This window comes from Saccopteryx bilineata, chromosome 1 (genome assembly GCF_036850765.1).
Source record: "Saccopteryx bilineata isolate mSacBil1 chromosome 1, mSacBil1_pri_phased_curated, whole genome shotgun sequence".
NCBI lineage: Eukaryota > Metazoa > Chordata > Mammalia > Chiroptera > Emballonuridae > Saccopteryx > Saccopteryx bilineata.
Window position 1 is genome coordinate 226,413,074 of NC_089490.1, and position 20,797 is coordinate 226,433,870.

The following is a 20,797-nucleotide window of genomic DNA, read 5'->3' on the forward strand; positions in this document are numbered from 1 at the left end:
TATAGCCCAGCCTGATCTGATCAGTACATTTGACATTCAGCATCTTATAATTTCATGCAATATTTTTCTTTTTAAACTTATCTTAAAAGGCTTATTTACTGCATTTATGTTTTTGGTGGTGGGTACTTTGTAAATAACTAGTTATTTTTCTTGTAAAATTTATATACTGTATATAAAATACAGAAAAATAAATAGAAGAAAAGAAAAATCCATTAATGTTTTCATTCTTGTCGGGAGTCTTTTTCTAGTATTTCTTTGGACAATTTTCTTAAATGAGAATTTGGTAGAAATTTTTGAAGTTGGAAGCCTTGTTTATTATGAAAAGGAGAAGAATAGAAGCTTAGTTGAATGCTAATAGTATCAGACTCCCTCCATGGGAGTCTGGAGCAATTTCTTTGTCCCCCCTGTGAACTGAGCAGAGTACCATTCCATGATATTCTGTATCCGACTAGTCTCACCATTAAGTTTCAGAACAGAGCCAGTCTACCAGGCATAAAATTCAGCTATGGGCTAGGTACTGGTGACAGATCAGCAAGTATTCCCAGCTATGTGTGACACTATGGGCAAAGGGGTGCTTGAAAGACATCCTGAAGCAGCCCTTCCATGATAAGACTTTGCGAGTATGTCTAGAAATTGCCAGCAGGTGCCTGAAAGATTCTGGTCAATTCACCTAATGATATCTCATATACAGCATTTTCTCTATGTGACAGCTATGATGATCTCACCCCTCCTTGAAGGATGTTTTACATTATTTTAAGGAGCTTTTGTGCTGTCTGCTCTTGCCATTTCAATAATTTAAGCCAGCAATTCTCAAACTTTTCTGTCTCACTACCCCTTTACACTCTTAAAATTGAGGACTCCGGCCCTGGCAGGTTGGCTCAGCGGTAGAGCGTCGGCCTGGCGTGCGGGGGACCCGGGTTCGATTCACAGCCAGGGCACATAGGAGAAGTGCCCATTTGCTTCTCCACCCCCCTCCTTCCTCTCTGTCTCTCTCTTCCCCTCCCGCAGCCAAGGCTCCATTAGAGCAAAGATGGCCCAGGCGCTGGGGATGGCTCCTTGGCCTCTGCCCCAGGCGCTAGAGTGGCTCTGGTCGGCAGAGTGACGCCCCGAGGGGCAGAGCATCGCCCCCTGGTGGGCAGAGCGTGGCCCCTGGTGAGCGTGCCGGGTGGATCCCGGTCGGGCGCATGTGGGAGTCTGTCTGTCTCTCCCCGTTTCCAGCTTCAGAAAAATACAAAAAAAATAAAATAAAATTTGAGGACTTCAAGAAGCTTTTGTTTATGTGGACTATATCTATCAACATTTACCATATTAGAAATTAAACTTAGAAATTTTAAAATATTAAGTTATTCAAAAGTATTAACAACCAATGACATGCTACCATAAAATTTTACGGAAAAGAACTATATTTTATAAAAAATAATTTAGTGAGAAAAGTGGCACTGTCATAAATTTCTGGTAGGCAGAATAATGGCACCCAAAGATGTCCATACACCCTATTTACTGGAACCTGTGACTATGTTACTTTAAATGGCAAAAGAGACTTTGAATGGCTCATTCACCCATGCATGATTTTGTAACATGTATTGATCATTCAGAAAAACATTGGTTCAATGATTTATGTCCATCATCCAAAGGTTGGCACACTTGATTACACAATATAAAGAACACAACAGCATTTGTTAAAATCACCACCAATCTCATCTGAAAAATCATTAAGTATCAGGAAGTTATTAAACTCACCATGGCAGATAGAAATATTTTAGAATTCTCATTTTTTCATTTGAAAGCTCAAATTTTTGTCATTAGCAGCAAATACCATCAGTTGTTCCCCTTGAAAAGACAGGCTCACTTTGCTTTTCAAGAAAATGACTACCAAATACATACGTCTGGATAACTTGAGGTTGTCTGTCATAGTTTCAAGAAAAAATAGTATTCTGTAGAAAAATCAGCTAGTACAGCATACACATAAGAGTAATCAGGTAAGCGCTTTTCCTGGAGGCAAAGTACTTCAGACCACAGCAAAAATGCTTGCTGCCTGCTTCCCTTTGCATTACCCAACACATTAAACAGAGAGCACACACAAAAGTATAGATGAAATAAAATCGATCGTTTTTATTTTATTAAGTACATTCTCAATCAACACTGGCATTTTAAAAAAGTCATTAATTTGGCCCTGGCTGGTTGGCTCAGCAGTAGAGCATCGGCCCGGTATGTGGAAGTCCTGGGTTCGATTCCCGGCCAGGGCACACAGGAAAAGCACCATCTGCTTCTCCACCCTTCCCCCTCTCCTTTCTCTCTGTCTCTCTCTTCCCCTCCTGCAGTCAAGGCTCCATTGGAGCAAAGTTGGCCCGGACGCTGAGGATGGCTCCATGGCCTCCACCTCAGTGGCCTCCACCTCAGGTGCCAGAATGGCTCCGTTGCAGCAGAGCAACGCCCCAGATGGGCCCAAGCATCCCCTCTGGTGGGCATGCCCAATGGATCCTGGTCGGGTGCAGGCAGAAGTCTGTCTGCCTGCCCTCCCGTCCCCCACTTCTCACTTCGGAAAAATACCCCCCCAAAAAATTAAAAGTCACTAATTCATGGCGGTAATTCACCAGCAGGTCCTGGTACCATGTGGTGCCACACATTTCCTTCATACTCAGGCACCAGTAGTTTTACCCACCATTGCTTTCATGCCATCAGTGAACATGTCAACAGAGTGAAACAGAATAATAACAAAGTCTTAGTATTATTATAAAAAACCATTTGCTGACCCATGGAATGTTGAGGTTATCGGTTCAAGGTCCTGGGCTTGCCCAGTCAAGGTACATATGACAAGCAATCAGTGAACAACTAAAGTGAAGCAGCTATGAGTTAATACTTCTTGCTCCCCCCCTTCTCACTCTGTAAAAATCAATAAATAAAACTTTTAATATTAAAAAAAAGACTTAAAAAGAAACCATTTGCCCACACATACCCTAGCGGTCTGTAGGTCACACTTTGAGAGCCTCTGATTGGAGCCATTGTGTCCCAGGGTAACTCCACCTTCATTCCATCATTCTATGACATGTATGGATGGGCTTAGCATGTTGGTGTTTGTTTGTTTTTTAAACCATTTCAAGAATGTGCATGTCACCTTGTCATGTTTCTGACAATATTTATGAAACTCACAGCACATACTGTGTAGACAATTCAGCAAATGTTTTTCTTTTAAATAGCCAGGCTTCCTCTTTCTACTTTCTTTGGTTCTGTATACCACTCTAGACAAGTTGATTTATGAAGGAAAGTGCCAGTTATCAAATAGTTCATCCCACTTAGTGAGAAATTAATTAAATGAACACGGAGGGAAAAGATGTAACACATGTTAAAGTATTTAAATAAGGAGGCCATTAGACGGAATTGGATCTAATGCCTTGGTAGCTTATGCAGGTAAACCAAAACCTAAGCCAGAGTCAATGTCTTGGACCTGAGAAAATGAAACTTCTAAGAACAACAGTCAACTTGGCTTTGCCAAATAGGTCCCCCCGCTTAAACTATGACCAATCGAATAATTTCCTTGCTTTGCCTCTGCATATTCTCTATAAAACCCCCTTCCCTAACTTGATCTGACACCACCCAATTCAAATCAATGTATGCTCAAATAAACTCTTGAAAAAATTTTTTTAAACATGCCTCAGTTTACCTTTTGACATGCATATGTCTGGACAATATTTAGTTTCAGTACACTTTGTTTTCCTCCACATCTACATCAAAAGGTAAATCTGGATTACACTTATTTTCTCTGACCTTATAAGATTTGTTTCTATGGTGATAGTAGCACACATTTTTTTTTTCTTTTTTCTTTTTTTTTTCTGAAGCTGGAAACAGGGAGAGACAGTCAGACAGACTCCTGCATGCGCCCGACCAGGATCCACCCGGCACGCCCACCATGGGGCGATGCTCTGCCCACCAGGGGGCGATGCTCTGCCCATCCTGGGCGTCGCCATGTTGCGACCAGAGCCACTTCAGCGCCTGAGGCAGAGGCCACAGAGCCATCCCCAGCGCCCAGGCCATCTTTGCTCCAATGGAGCCTTGGTAGCACACATTCTTAAAGAAAGAATTAAAATTGTAAGTAGGGGAAAGAAAAGGACAGTAACTAATAGTCTCACCTCCTGAAGATGATCAATGACCAACATTTTGGTGCATTTTCTTCCAATTATTTTTTAAAGTACACTATGGGAACCATTTGGTAGCCTACTTTCCCCTCCTTAACATCGCATTATATTTATGAATTATTATATAGTCTTTATAAACATTATCTGAAATAGTAGGACAATATTCCAATGAATGGATATACCAGACTATATTTAACCATTCACTTACTGTTGTACTTTTAGGTTATTTCCAGTTTTTAAAATTTTAGAGTGTAGATTTCTTTTCCTATATTTGGAATTAACTCCTTAGGGTAAATCTGCAGAAATGAATTTATTGGGTACTTTTTTTTTTACTTTTTATTTATTCATTTTAGAGAGGAGAAAGAGAGAGGAAGAGAGAGAAATGAGGGGAGGAGCAGGAAGCATCAACTCCCATATGTGCCTTGACCAGGCAAACTCAGAGTTTTGAACCAGCGACCTCAGTATTTCCAGGTCGATGCTTTATCCACTGCGCCATCACAGGTCAGGCTTATTGTGTACTTTTGAGGCATATTATCAAATTGCTTTTTAAAAGACTTGCATTAAGATTTACTCCCTTACAACAAGGCGTGAGAATGTCTCTTCCCTCTACCTTGGCCATTTTAAGATATTACCTTTTTTTTTTTTTTTTTTTTTTTTTTTTTTTACAGTGACAGAGAGAGAGTCAGAGAGAGGGATAGATAGGGACAGACAGACAGGAATAGAGAGAGATGAGAAGCATCAATCACCAGTTTTTCGTTGGGACACCTTAGTTATTCATTGATTGCCTACTCATATGTGCCTTGACCCTGGGGCTGCAGCAGACCGAGAAACCCCTTTGCCGAGCCAGTGATCTTGGGTTCAAGCTGGTGAACTTTTTGCTCAAACCAGATGAGCCTGTGCTCAAGCTGGTGACCTCGGGGTCTCGAACCTGGGTCCTCCGCATCCCAGTCCGACGCTCTATCCACTGCACCACAGTCAGGTCAGGCAAGATATTACCATTTTTATAAAACTGCTGATTTGAAAAAATTTTAAAAACAAAAACAAAAACCATGCATGTTATAATTTACATCAGTTATGAGGAAGTATGATTAGTTTTCTATGTTTGCTCACTATTTGTATTTTCTGTTTGTGAACTGCCTGTTGAGTCTCTAGCCTATTTATCTTTTGGTTTCTTAATGTTTTTCTTAATACTTTATATGAACTTTTTGTAACAAAGACATTTAAATACTTGCTATACACATTTGTTGAACTAACAGAAAGGACAAAAGTAACTATGTTTACATGAAGCAGAGGTCTTGCCTGTATGGAAGTTCTGGAATATAAGTAATCAAGAGGCATATGCTAGGCAGGGGAGGTCCAGGCTACCCTGATTGGCTCCCAGGTCTGTCCTTCCTGACCTGACAAATGCTCTCTGGCTCAGAGTACAGGTTTTCCCCAATTCTCGTTAAGCCACTACCCTTTTACAGGGGCCCATATCAGTAGAATCTGTTTTCACTAACCAAAAGAAATCCCAAAAGGATTTTCACCTTTTTTTTTTTTTTTTTTTTTTTTCGACAGAGACAGAGAGAGACTCAGAGGGACAGATAGGGACAGACAGACAGGGAAGAAGAGAGATGAGAAGCATCAGTTCTTCATTGCACATCTTAGTTGTTCATTGATTGTTTTCTCATATATGCCTTGATGGGGGGTGGGGGTTAGCAGAGTGAGTGACCTCTTGCTCAAACCAGCAACCTTGGGCTTCAAGCCAGTAACCTTTGGGCTCAAACCAGTGACCATGGAGTCATGTCTGTGATCCCACACTCAAGCCAGTGACCCCATGCTCAAACTGGCGAACCTGCGCTCAAGCTGGCAACCTTAGGGTCTCATACCTGAGTCCTCTGCATCCCAGTCCAATGCTCTATCCACTGCGCCACCACCTGGTCAGACTGGATTATCACTTTAATGAAAAAAATCTGGTACTGGACTAACCTAGATGTTTTATAGAAATGGGCACCGTAAGGTGAACTTTTGGAAAGCAGGAAATACCTGTACTTTATGAAGTCTTCCAGAAGGGGCACCTCCCATAGTGGGTTGGGAGAAGCATTTAGGTTGTGAAAATCCCCATTTTATATTTCAGGTCATCGTATAACTAATGTGACCATCTCCAGTTATAAATCCATGGAGTCTAGGTTTGTTTACCATATGCAGTTCTAAACCACACACATCAGGCTGAAAGAATTTCATTTATAAGCACTCTCTTCCTAGCAAATAAATAGCCGTTATCAGTATATTTACAAAGAGATTAGACCAGGTCACTGGCCTTCTTTCTTTCCCTGGGAGTGTCCCCTCAGTGATCAGAGAAGAAATGGGTTATACTGGCTAGCTGCTTTACTGCTTTTGTCCCCATTTTCCAAAGTACTTGTTTGCGTTTTAGTGCTTTTTTTTCTCTCTCCCTTTTTTCTTTCTTTCCTCCCTCCCTCCCTTCCTTCCTTCCTCCCTCCGTCCCTCCCACACCCCTCCCTCCCTTTCTCCCACCCTCCCTTCTTCCTTTTTTCCTTCCTTCCTTTCATAGTAGCCTTCCTTATAGATGTGAGATGCTATGTACTTTTATCTTTTAAGCTTTTATTAAAAGGCTGGTGTCTTTTAGTCACACTCTGATTTCTTTCACACTCTAAGTGGTACTTTACTCTTCCTCTGTATGTTTATTTCCTCCAAGTGTGCTTTCTAACTCTGCTGTAAGTGTAGCTGAGTTGGTATCTTCAGATGGGAGGACATGTGCAGAGACATCTGCCCCTGCAGAGGATGCCTGGAATGATTCAGCCCGATTGTCTGGTTTGGGAAGGGGCCTTCCTCTTTAACCATTTCTGAATGTCTGTCCCAAAGTTCTATGCTCCCCTGACGCCCCCAAGAGAGGAGACTTCTCAGATAGCTCTCTTAGTTGGGCAGTCTGAGGTGCCTGGATATATACTGCTCACAAAAATTAGGGGATATTTCAAAATGAATATGAAGTGATTTAAAAAAGAGGCATTTGATTTTTTTTAATTAAACAAGAACATCAGAAAAGCAAACAAGTCGAAGAAAGTTGTTCAATTATGCAAATGAGATGCAAAACCAACTTTTATTTCATTGGTAAAAATGCACTATACAAAAGGCTGAAAATACAAGAGTATTCATTTTGAAATATGCCCTAATTTCTGTGAGCAGTGTAGCTACAGATTATATATTACATGTGTGAATTTAGTGGTTAGTAGCCTTAATTTTACTGAGAAATAATGATTTTAAAATCGGCAACAATGGAAGGTACTCATTATTAAAACATTATATATTATGGTAATGTATTCTAAAATCACGTGGAAGTTAGTAAACGCCAAGTTGCACAATTTTTCCTGTTTCCACCTTCAGTCTGGGATCTCAAGGAGGCAGTGTTCCCAGGGCCTCGCTCACGGATTTGGGTACCGCCTCCCCTGTGGGCTCAGCATCAACCCTGGAGGCCTGGTTCTTGACGAGGCTGCAAAGCAGATTCCCTTCACTAGAGGGCGGGAGGCTCCTTTGTTCAGATCATTCTTTGAGAATCCGGGGAGGCTTCTTGCCCTTTTCTGGCTGGACTAGTCTCTGGGCTCTATTTTTCCACCCTGTCTTTATGACTGAGGTATTCAGGCCCAGAGCCCCCCCCACCCCCACCCACCCAGAGTAAGGGACCTTGGCCGTGACTCCCTCAGGTATCAGGTCTCTGGGCTGTGAGAGTGGAGGAAGACAGATAGATCACCTTCCGAAGAGCATTCAAGGACCCTGGGTGGGAGTGGCGGGGGAGGGAGAATGCCTTTGTCCTCCTCCCACTTTGAGTTCTCAGAACTAAAGTAAAATTTAAAAATTCAAGGTCCAAAGGAAATAAAAAACCTTTGCTCTATGGAACTTCCTAAAAAGTTGAAAAGTCTGTGGGAGGCACAGGAAGCCATCCTCTCTGCTTCCTCTCTTGGTTCTGTGACCTTCTGGTAGCATTTGGACCAAGTAAGCCTTAGGAGTCACCAGTTAAGAGAGCAGAAATGCCCCTTGAGGTTCCAGGGTGTGACCCAGGAATCTGCCTTTTTTTTTTTTTTTTTTTTTTTTTTTTGTACAGTGACAGAGAGAGAGTCAGAGAGAGGGATAGATAGGGACAGACAGACAGGAACAAAAAGAGATGAGAAGCATCAATCATCAGTTTTTTGTTGCGACACCTTAGTTGTTCATTGATTGCTTTCTCATATGTGCCTTGACCGTGGGTCTTCAGCAGACCGAGTAACCCCTTGCTCAAGCCAGCGACCTTGGGTCCAAGCCCTTGGGTCCAAGCTGGTGAGCCTTGCTCAAACCAGATGAGTCTGTGCTCAAGCTGGCGACCTCAGGGTTTCGAACCTGGGTCCTCTGCATCCCAGTCTGATGCTGTATCCACTGCACCACTGCCTGGTTAGGCAGAATCTGCCTTTTTGGTTAACACCTCATTTGATTTTCAGGCAGATGGATGATCCTCAAACCACACCTTCAGAAAGTTCCCCACTGGACTCTGCCCTCTGGTGCCATTCACTTAGAGTTTTAATGTAAATTTTACATTTCGTGTGGGAAAGATTCATAAAATTATAGACTAAATTATCCATAAAATGATGCAGAATTCTATAAGTTTTAATATTTCAGTTCAATACAAATTTTTTGGTAAAACCCCAAGCCCCCTTAGCAGGTACTCTCTTAGCTTCTGAAACCTGGTGTCTCCCAGTAGGTCCCACCTCGGTTCTAGCCCCTGCTTCTCATTCAGGACCCACAGCCGCCCTGTCGATGCTTTGTGACTTCCCTGGACCTAGCAGCCTTCTAACCAGCTTTCAGTTTTCGTTGAAGTCGCCAAGGTCTTGGAAGAAATCCTCCCTCCTGGAATAGAAGTCCCCAAATGAAAGCCTGGCTATGCCTGTCCCTCCTTCACACAAGGGCTTCTTGCAACTCCAGCTCCAAATGCAGCATACACAAACACACACACTGTGTAGCTCTAACAAGTGCTACTATTCTCAAAGCACAGCACAGCAGCCAGAGGGAAGCTCATTCCTAGGCTTTGTGTGGTGGCTCCTTCTCTGATGGTGCTCAGTAACTGTTAATGTCAACAAGTTTAAGAATTGGTCATTACCCTCCCAAGTCTAGATAGCCAGGGTTAGGACACGCTGAACAAAAATTCACTGTGGGAACTTGATGCATAAGTGACAAGTAATTGAATTTGGAGAGGACTCTTGGCACCTCTCAGTCTGACATAAATGGTGCCTTTAAGACACACAGGAGCATAAACGGCTGCAGCTTTGGGGCACATGGGAATGAACATACACACATGGGCATGCAGACACACAAACACACACACAACCTGAACCTCTATTCCTGCTACTTCCATCTTCCAGCTTTCTTGTTTGATTTTCACACTAATTTCCCGAGCCTCTGGTTAGCAGCCCCCTGGCTATCTGCCCTGAGTCTGGTATTGAGATCACAGATTAAATCTGTCACCAGTTTGTAATTACCCCCACATGAGCCCCCACATGACTTTAATATTAGAGGCAGCCTCTTGGAAGATTGCTTCTGGACTTGTCTTCGGAGAGGCCATCGCACCCGCTCCCAATTAAGCCTTAATGAATAGGCATAAATGACAGCTGTCAAAGACAGATGCTTGGCAGCACAAAGAAGTCGAGTTTCAGGGGAGGGGACTGACACATTGGTCTGGCCCTAAAGAAGGTGGGGCACCATGGTCTGGGTTCCAGACCTTGCATCTTGGTAAGGTCTGAAACCCTTATCTTATCCATGGCTCATGGTGCTGGAACTCAAGGAGGCTCACAAGAGATGGATGTTTGAAACCATCACTTATAATGAGAAATAAGATCAATGCTTATATATTAGCCCAAGCAACTCAGTAGGAAGAGGCAGGGAATAGGGGTGCTTTTTCTTGGTGGCCATGATTCAGAACAAGTAGTGGGAAGCATGATTTAAGTGTAAATGGTAGAGGTCTCTGCATTTAGTCAGAGTGGATATTCAGCTAGAATGCCTTCCATGACTCCTACAGTTGTTCATGGCTGGAGTCTGTTCTCTGGTCAACGTTTTTGCCACATCACCTATATATTTTGAACATCACTCTTAACAATGGGTGCACATATACCTGCTAGAAGAGTAAGAATTTCGAGTAGCCAACAGAGCTGTCTCCTCAGAACTGACTATAAGCTCCCCATCGCACTGCAAGAGGTTCTACTCATTGGTTAATTATCAGCAGCTAGCACACAATAGGAGGTCAATGGCATGTAATAGTTGCTCATGATGTTGAGTGCAATCAACCAATGGTGCCTGGATTGGCTCTGATACCTTTACCCCTGTGATTCCCCTTTCTGGGCCTCCGTGGTTGACCACTCTCCCAACTGTGACATTCTTTCTTTTCGTACAGCAGGCTGTCCTGGGATGCATAATATCTTTCTTCCAGGCAACGTTGCTGATTCAACAACCAATCTGTTAGCAAGCACCTACTATATGCCAGGTTTGGAGATGTGGTAGTGAATAAAATAGTCATGGTGCCTGCTCTTTCTTAGGACTACCTGGGTGAACACCCCTTGGGGACATCTACCACCATTTGCTTGAGTTCACACCCAGCAAACAGCTTTCTGATTGTTAATTAGGACACACAGGCAGTCAGACATCAGGCAGACCCCTCTGGAAAAGAATGGTGCCAATTAAAAATGAATTAATTGACATTCTAGTATATTTAACAATGTCCTGCATATCTGATGGTCCTGAGCCAACCTTTTCAAGTCTGATCAGTTCTTTGATACTAACAAGGATGAAGACTGGAACCTGAACTATGGTCAGTTCATCAGTCCATGCTGCTCTTAGAGGTCTTGGTGCAGACAGCCAGTTGGTTTGGTAGGATGTGGAAGAATGACTAATGGCTCAAAGATGCCCACATACTCACCCTCCCCAACCTATGACTATGTTACCTGATATGGTGAAAAGGTCTTTGCAGCTGTCATTAATTTAAGAACCTTGAAATGGGGAGGTCATCCTGGATTATTTTCTGAATAGGAGACCGATATAATTGCAAGGGTCCTTAAAAAAGGGAAAAGGAGGATCAGAGAGGGTAGTAGGAGATTTGACAACAAAACCAAGAGGTTGGAGTGATGCTAGGAAGGGGCCATGAGAAAAGGAATGCAGGCAACCTCTGGAAGCTGAAAAGGAAAGGAAACAGTCTCCTAGAGTATGCAGAGGAAACACCAGCCTGCTGACACCTTGATTTTATCCCAGTGACATAGATTTCAAATTTCTGACCTCCAGAAATATAAGCTAATAAATTCATGTTGTTTTTAGGCACTAAGTTTGTGATAAGTTGTTACAGCAATAATAGGCAACTAATATACACACCAACTACACTGCTTCACCTTGACACAACAAATAGCAGATTTAAAATAAGTTAATATAAAACATAAAAATAAAATAGATAAATAATATGTAAATGAAAAATAAATGAGTAATATATTTTAAATGCCTATTTTCGGCCCTGGCTGGTTTGCTCAGTGGTAGAGCATCATATGGGCATGTGGAAGTTCCAGGTTCGATTCCCAGTCAAAGCACACAGGAGAAGCTCTCATCTGTTTTTCCACCTCTTCCACTCCCCCTCCTCTCTCACTCTATGCCCCCTCCCCCACAGCCATGGCTCATTTGAGCAAGTTGACCCTGGGCACGGAGGATGGCTCCATGGCCTCGCCTCAGGTGCTAAAATAGCTCGGTTGCCGAGCAATGGAGCAGCAGCCCCAGATGGGCAGAGCATGGCCCAGTAGGGAGCTTGCCAGGTGGATCTCAGTTGGGGCGCATGCAGGAGTCTCTTTGCCTCCCCACGTCTCACTTAATTTTTAAAATGCCTATTTTCAGGCCACAATGACTAAAATGAGGAACCAGGTAGAATGAATATGTCATATTTGTGACTGCTTAGCATCTTTTGAATAAATACCTTTCCTATTTTTAGAGACTTTTAGGCTGAAACTACATTTCCCAGGATTCCATGCAGCTAATACAAGCATGTAACCACCAATCAACTGTGCCTTTATAGGAATGCACCTGGAGGAATTGTTTCCTAGTGGGGTCAGGGGAGCAATCATTAAGGTCTCAGGGCACCAGGGGCAGCAGTGGCAGAGGTCCTGGTGGCAGTGTCCCATCTCAGTATCTGAAGTGCTGATGGCACCTGTACTCAGCAGCGATAGAAGATGATTTGGGTATCAGTTCAGGCTGTCAAGACTCCAGGCCTAATTTTATGGCCTTCCTGGGGCTCCATCAAGCCACACAATATTCTTCAATTGGTCAGCTTGCTCCTTAACCTTGCAGTGTGGATTTTCTTTCTCGCCTTTAAGGACTCAACTGATATGCCACCTCTTGGTGTGGTAGTAAGTAGCTGTCAATTTTAGTGCTGGAACCTGGCTGGTTGGCTCAGTGGTAGAGCGTCGGCCTGGCGTGCAGGAGTCCCGGGTTCGATTCCCGGCCAGGGCACACAGGAGACGCCCCCATCTGCTTCTCCACCCCTCCCTCTCTCCTTCCTCTCTGTCTCTCTCTTTCCCTCCCGCACCTGAGGCTTCATTGGAGCAAAGTTGGCCCGGGCACTGAGGATGGCTCCATGGCCTCTGCCTCAGGCGCTAGAATGGCTCTGGATGCAACAGAGCTACGCCCCAGATGGGCAGAGCATCGCCCCCTGGTGGGCATGCTGGGTGGATCCCAGTCAGGCACATGCAGGAGTCTGTCTGACTGCCTCCCTGTTTCCAACTTCAGAAAAATACAAAAAAATAAAAGAAAAAATTTTTGGCCCTGGCGGGTTGGCTCAGTGGTAGAGCATCGGCCTGGCGTGCAGAGGTCCCGGGTTCGATTCCTGGCCAGGGCACACAGGAGAAGCGTCCATCTGCTTCTCCACCCCTCCTCCTCTCCTTCCTCTCTGTCTCTCTCTTCCCCTCCCGCAGCCAAGGCTCCATTGGAGCAAAGATGGCCCATGCGCTGGGGATGGCTCCGTGGCCTCTGCCCCAGGCGCTGCAGTGGCTCTGGTTGCGACAGAGCGACGCCCCGGAGGGGCAGAGCATCGCCCCCTGGTGGGCGTGCCGGGTGGATCCCGGTCGGGCGCATGCGGGAGTCTGTCTGACTGTCTCTCCCCGTTTCTAGCTTCAGAAAAATACAAAAAAAAAAAATTTTTTTTTAACGCTGGACGGCCAAGTGTTTCACTTTTCCAGCCAGGCAGAATTGTTTGGTAAGATTAGGACATGGAGGCCAAAGGGCACATCAGTTCCCAATTACAGCTGCAGAGCCTCACGGCAACCACAGAACAGTTGGTCCTCTTTAAGCCTTGAGTGGCCACGGGAAGGGACCATGGTCCAGATAATGAGCAAGGCAAGTTCTGATTGGGTTTTCAGGTGGGCTGCAGAGGAGCCCAGGAGGAAGCAAGGGATCACTAACATAGTTTCCTTTAACATAGGTAAGAGAGCTGCTGGAAGCATCTTTCAGAGTCGGTCTTCCCCAGGAGTAGTCCATCCCCATTTCCAGTTTGGGGAGAAGCACCCAAAGTGTTCCTGACCTTTCTGGGGCTGAAGAGCTCTCGTGGATGAGACTGCCAGCTGGGAGCCGAGCCTTGACACACACTCCGCTTCCCGGAGGTAGTGCTCTGCCTGGAACACTGTGAAGGACATGACAGACATGCCTGCCTTCTTCCTCGAATCAGTGTCAGATGAAGTCATCCTTTCCCTTTGGACTCTATCAGGATTCATCCTTGGTATTTCTGAGTCACTTGATAGTTTTTAAAGCACTGTGGAAGTCAGAGGTATTGTGTGAATCAGATTCTACACTGTGCCTTAACTCCTGAGGTTGCCCTGGAAACCCTGAACCAAGAATGTTGACCGGAATATTAAACGTTTCCTAGAGGCTCTTGAGAAATAAGGGGTGTAAAGGAAGGACAATGAATTGTTAATGGACATTCAGGAAGGCGTAGGAATTTAAGCTGCTGTGGAATGAAATCCATGTCTCCCAGTGATAGCCTTGCCTCTGGGAAAGCTGTTTGTGTTTTCCTGATCTCACAAGGGACAAATATGGTACAGTAGTGGTATATATATTATGGCTTTGTTTGAGAAATGCTCATCCTATGAGATTTTTTTTTCCTCGCAAAATATTGTTATGGAGACATTTTCTGATCGCCATTGCCTGAAATCTACCCTTAGACATTTTTATTTCTTTGGCTTAAGGCTAAAATTTCCTCATCCAAAGTCCTTAGAATGGTAAAAGTTAAGACATTGCCAATAATGAATAATTTATAATATAAGTATTTGATTAGATCCTTTCCAATGTCCCTTTAGCAGAACAAGTTCCCAAGAAATGAATATTAAGTTATGTTTGATCGGGGGAAGCAGGAGTCCATGAGGATATCAACCGATGGGCTTTTACATGTAGGGAAGAACTTTCTGGATAAACGCAGTCCTTCCTAGAGGAGAACTGGAATGATGTATTGAGCACATGGTCCCTTCCTTAATGGGGTGTGTGCTTTATTCATTACACTAGGAAGTTCAGCCCTAGAAAGGGTTTGTCTTGGGCCTGACCCTACTCGTTAAAAGTTCAAGTAGAATTCTGATCATAACTAAGATTATTCTCCAATGCAATACAAAAATCAGTGGTCCATGTTAATTGTCCTGTGCTGATATGGCTGCAATAAATTAAAATCATTGCAGGTGTGGATACACTGAGTTTACTCTGAACAATAACTTGTATGTAATGCTTGTTTTCCCAAGTGAACATTCACTTAAAGCAGAATCCTTTTTTCCCTCTTTTTTCTTTTGTGACAGAGACAAAGAGAGACAGAGAGGGGGACAGTCAGGAAGGGAGAGAGATGAGAAGCATCAATTCTTTGTTGTGGCACCTTAGTTGTTCATTGATTACTTTCTCATATGTGCCTTGACCATGGGGCTACAGCAGACCAAGTGACCCCTTGCTCAAGCCAGCGACCTTGGGCTCAAGCTGGTGAGACTTGCTCAAACCAGATGAGCTCACACTCAAGCCAGTGACCTCAGGGTTTTGAATCTGGGTCACCTCCAGATTTTCCAATACAACCCTTCTTGACACTCTTAGAACCCAACTGGACATTTAGAACCCAAATAATATGCAAAAAATTTGCCCGGATCACCTGCTCTGTAGGATCCTGACTTCTGAAGTTAGGACAGCCCTGGAGCAATCTGTAATAGTCATCAGTTAGTTTCCCCCAATGCTGGCACCAGTTTTATTCCAAGATGGTCTAACACAGAGCAGCCCACACATTTTATTGTTTGTTTCTGCTTTGAGGTGACCCCAACCATTCCTGAACCCCAGGAAGCAGGATGTCATTGCTCTTAAATAATCTATAAAATACCAAGAATCACCTACTCAACATTGTACAAACGATAGCAAATGTTTGTTAAGTACAATTACAGCAGGAGGACATGGTAACATTAACATGTATCCTGCTCTGGAACTAACAAAACATCCCCTTTGGCCTTCACTTCCTTTCCCTCCCCGAAGGAATTTGCTATTGTTGGTAAATATAGTATACCCCTAATACCAGCTTCACTTAACCACATTTCAAATTTAGCCTTTCTGATCATCCTAACTAGATTAGCTTTGATTTTTTGAACCACCTCTATTGAGGTGTAATTTATATATAATAAAATGCACCTGTTTCAAGTGTAGACTTCAATGAGTTTTGACAAATGTATATACCTATTTAACTACCAACATACTCAAAATAGAGAATATTTTCTATTACCCCCCAAAATTTCCTACTGTCAACCCCCTCCCCACCCACAGCTCCAAGCAACTACTGATCTGCTTTCTGTTACTATAGATTAGTTTTGAAGGGCTTTGATTTTAATGAGAATGTACTGTGTTCAGTAAAATGGAGTTCTGCTTGAAACCTTGCAAGGGGATCACAGGAGACAATTTTAACATTGAAAAAATTGCCATTTGTATGGTATCTGAGCCACACAAACTTATCCCTTTGTTGACTTCCTTTCTTTTGTTAGTGTGATAAATTATTTTCAAAAGTGGCTCCAAGAATCCCTCCCTTCCCTGTGACCACATGCTACTCCTCTCAAACAAGAGGTGGAGTCTATCTCTCCTCTCCTACACTCCTCTCAAACAAGAGGTGGAGTCTATCTCCCCTCCGTTTGAACAGAGACTGTCTTTGTGACTTGATTTGACCAATATGGAGGAAGTAATGCTCTGGCAGTTCCAGGGCCAAGCCTTACTAGCCCCAATAGTGTCTGCTTCTTGTCTCTTGGGATTCAGCCACTACATACAATCTTAGGCCAGAGAATCTACATGGAGAGGGAGAGGTCCAGTCAGCTCCCTGCACTTCTAGACACCACAGTTGAAGAGCCACATATCAGTGAAGCCACCTTGGGTGTCTCAGCCCCAACCTAGTTCCCAGCTAAATGCAGCCACATGAGTGACCTGAGACAACTCAATGCAGCAGAAGAACTGTCTAGCTGAGCCCAACCAACCCACAGAATCATGAAAGATAATGAATTTTTATTGTTTTAAGCTTCTAATTTTTGAGGTAGTTTGTTATACAGCAACAGACAGCTAATGCCATCAGGAACATTGATGGCAAGGGATGTCCTCACAAAAGTACTTGAAGCAAAATCCAAAAAGGGAAAGGACACCCAGCCTCCATAACACTACAAAGAACTGTGATCTGCTTTGTGAATTCCCAGATGCAGTTCATTCAACTTGTGCCGATCAAAGGAACCAGAACCCAGGGAGCAGTCACAGACCAACAGAGGCCTCATCAGGGGCTCTCTGGAATTTAATGTGGGGGTTTATTCAAAGAGGAAAGGGGCCCCAGGCCCTCTTTCTTCCCTTTCTCTCTATGGCTTCAAAGGGAGAATCTCACAGGGTGGGAGGAGTAATAGCTGAAGAATGTGAGTTGCTATGGAGACCTAAGACACTTATGAGGTTAAGAGCTTCTGAGAGCCAAGTCTTCCTAGGAAGACCCAGATAAGAAACAATGCAGAAATTCTCATGATCAAGTCATCGCGTGGTCTTTAGCATGCCATAGTTAATCATGAAAGTGTTTGTTAACTCAACTTATGGTGAGTGACCTGAGTGATCTGACATTCTGTAAGCCCCTTAGAATCAGGGAATCTAAGACTGATACTAAGGTATCCACCAGGCCAGAACAGTTCACTTCGACAATTCCTGGGACATCTTTTTTTGTTTTGTTTATTTTGGACACTGATTTATTTATTTATTTATTTATTTATTTATTTTTCAGAGACAGAGAGTCAGAGAGAGGGATATACAGGGACGGAGAGATGAGAAACATCAGTCATTAGTTTTTCGTTGCACATTGCGACACCTTAGTTGTTCATTGATTGCTTTCTCATATGTGCCTTGACCGCGGGCCTTCAGCAGATCGAGTAACCCCTTGCTCGAGCCAGCGATCTTGGGGCCAAGCTGGTGAGCTTCTGCTCAAACCAGATGAGCCCACACTTAAGCTGGAACCTCAGGGTCTTGAACCTGGGTTCTCAGCCTCCCAGTCCAATGCTCTATCTACTGCGCCACCGCCTGGACAGGCTCCTGGGCATCTTGCACACGCTCCAGACCAGAAAGAGCCACAGGAAGTTTAATTTGGAGATGAATTATTTAGCCTATGGTAGACTTGGCCTTTACCTACCATTGAACATAGAGTGGGGTGGACTGGGGACATCAACATAAGCTGATCACTTGCCCTTTCTTTCTTGGGAGACCCAATCATTCTCAAGCAAATCTCTGAGTCATGGAAAAAAAAAAAGCCCTCCTCTAGCGGTAATTCATTTGAATTGGGGAGGACTCCTAATGGAATGTATGTAAATCATTGCTCTAAATGTTTGAATAACCAGGTGGTAAAAACAAGGTGACCAACATTTCCTGATAAACACAGGCAGTAAGCTGCTAGCAGAGGCTATTGTGAATTGGATGTTGTAAGCAAAGGTAGCAAAACTACTTCTCTTGATGTCTCCACTAGTTAGTGAGCCCCTAAGAAGGACAGGGACAAAAGAAATGTCCTATATTTGGGCCAGAAGGATGCCTCCCATCTAGCCTCATTTTTTACTTTTACAGCGGTCCCAGCACATCTTTGGGGTCTCTGTGTTTCCTGTGCATGCACGGAGGTGGGTTTCCATAGTCTCACCTCTCAGAAGCTGAGGAAGAGGATGTGGCAACCCCAGGAGTCTGCCTGCAATAAAGGCCATGGTGAGTAAGTGGCAGAGACGAGGAAGGCCAGGGCACAGGCCAGCAGCGAATGTGGGAGCAGAACAAGGTAGGCGTCAGAAAGTCAGTTTTCACTTGCTACATCGGTTTGGGTCTTTTGGAATAAATCAAAAGGACTGACCCTCTGCTAATGCAAGATCCTGGCTGTGTGCAAGCATTTTGAAAGCCTTCCAGTGCTGCACAATGAAAGGCAGAGCGCCTGCTGTTACCAGCTCTGTCTGTAACTGGAAGACAGCCACACCCGCTGGCATCTGACTGAGTAGGAAAAAGGCCCCAGGGTGTCCTGCATTAGGGACACCAGGTGACTGCACAGAGTCCATGCCAACCAGGAGATCCCGGCAGGTGCATGGCCAATGGGAAATGCGCAAGCTTGGACGGTTTTCCTGCCTAGATGGAGCGTCCGCTGAATCACTCTTCCCTCTGCCTGGGGGAGTGGTGACAAATATTCTGCTGTCTTGCCAGGCTTTCTTTTCCTGTTCCTTGACGCTCTTGCCTTCTTTAGGGCAGCAACCTAATCATAACAAGAATCCAAAACACTTACTTTAATAGGCTTTCCCGTATACACTTAGTGACTAAGAAAGAGGGTCACACTGCAAACAACACTTCAAGAAACAAGAACCAGTGACTCAGAAGAACCAAGCTACTATCAAGGATTTTTAAACAAAGGGGTGGGATGTAATCTAGGGTCAAGGGCAAGTATAGCACATGCTCTACTCTTAGTATCTTTACAGGCTGAAAAATGACATTCTTAATGTAATAATCTCAGAACACAGTGAGATCCTCAGACATATTAAAAATATTTTATTATTAATATCTAATTTGTATGCTGTTCCACATTTCTTGGGAATAGAACAAGGCAATAATAATTATATATTTTAATGTTTTGGGTTTTTTTGCAAGTACTTCCATATATATTATTATATTATATATAATAATATATAAATATATTATATATTATTTCTTTGGTCTGTGACATGTAAGAATGAAGTCTCAATGCTTGGGGTTGTTCCTCTGGCCATTATAAAGGTGAAGTTTACCTTTGGACAAGTCACAAGTTACAGAAAGCTGTTTAAATTGGCTCAAGTGAAAGGGGATATTTATATATATCAGGATATACTGGTGTCTCAAGGAACCTAAGGGCAAGAAGGACAAGTACTCTTAGGAGGGACAGAACCAGCACAAACATACGTTCCAAACAGATGTCACATTTCTGAGTCTACAAGCAGAGCATGTAGGAATGAATCTTCCACGATAAGAACAAGGTGGGGAGTCTGACCCCACTCAGTGAACCAGTGTGAATCAGAGTAGTCCCAGCCCAGGAGAGGACAGGGAGACAGATTTGATAGGCAGAAAAAATACCCTATTATCCAGGGGAGGACAAAAGTAGGTTTGCCGTTAGAATACAAAAAAAATCAATAAATAGGCCCTAGCCGGTTGGCTCAGCAGTAGAGCGTCGACCTGGCGTGCAGGAGTCCCGGGTTCGATTCCCGGCCAGGGCACACAGGAGAAGCGCCCATCTGCTTCTCCACCCCTCCCCCTCTCCTTCCTCTCTCTCTCTCTTCCCCTCCTGCAGCCGAGGCTCCATTGGAGCAAAGATGGCCCAGGCGCTGAGGATGGCTTTGTGGCCTCTGCCTCAGGCGCTAGAATGGCTCTGGATGCAACAGAGTGACGCCCCAGAGGGGCAGAATATTGCCCCCTGGTGGGCATGCCGGGTGGATCCCAGTTGGGCGCATGCGGGAGTCTGTCTGACTGCCTCCCCGTTTCCAGCTTTGGAAAAATGAAAAAAAAATCAATAAATATGATACAAATAAATAAATAATACAAAAATAAACCTTGTTGTGTGTACTCACAATGGTAAGCCTACTTTTGCCCACTCCATATATAAACATTAAATGTGAAATAAAGAAGGCCTAGCAAATGAGAAAGATCTGTCAACAAATGGTGTCGACACCATTGAGAAGTTCACTTTATTTCATACACCAAAATAATTTCCAAAGCACTTCAAGAACAAACACTTTTTTTGTTTTGTTTTGTTTTTTGTACTTTTCTGAAGTTAGAAGCACCCAACCGGTATCTACCTGGCATGCTCACCAGGGGGCGATGCTCTGCCCATCTGGGGCATTGCTCTACTTCAGCTGGAGACATTCTAGCACCTGAGGCGGAGGCCATGGAGGCATGGAGCCGTCCTCAGTGCCCAGGGCCAACTTTGCTCCAGTGGAGCCTTGACTGCAGGAGGGAAAGAGAGAGACAGAGAGAAAGGAGAGGGGGGAAGGGTGGAGAAGCCGATGGGTGCTTCTCCTGTGTGCCCTAGCCAGGAATCGAACCTGGGACTTCCACACGCCAGGCCAACACTCTACCGTTGAGCCAACCAGCCACGGCCTAGAATAAACACTTTTTAAAGTTTTTTT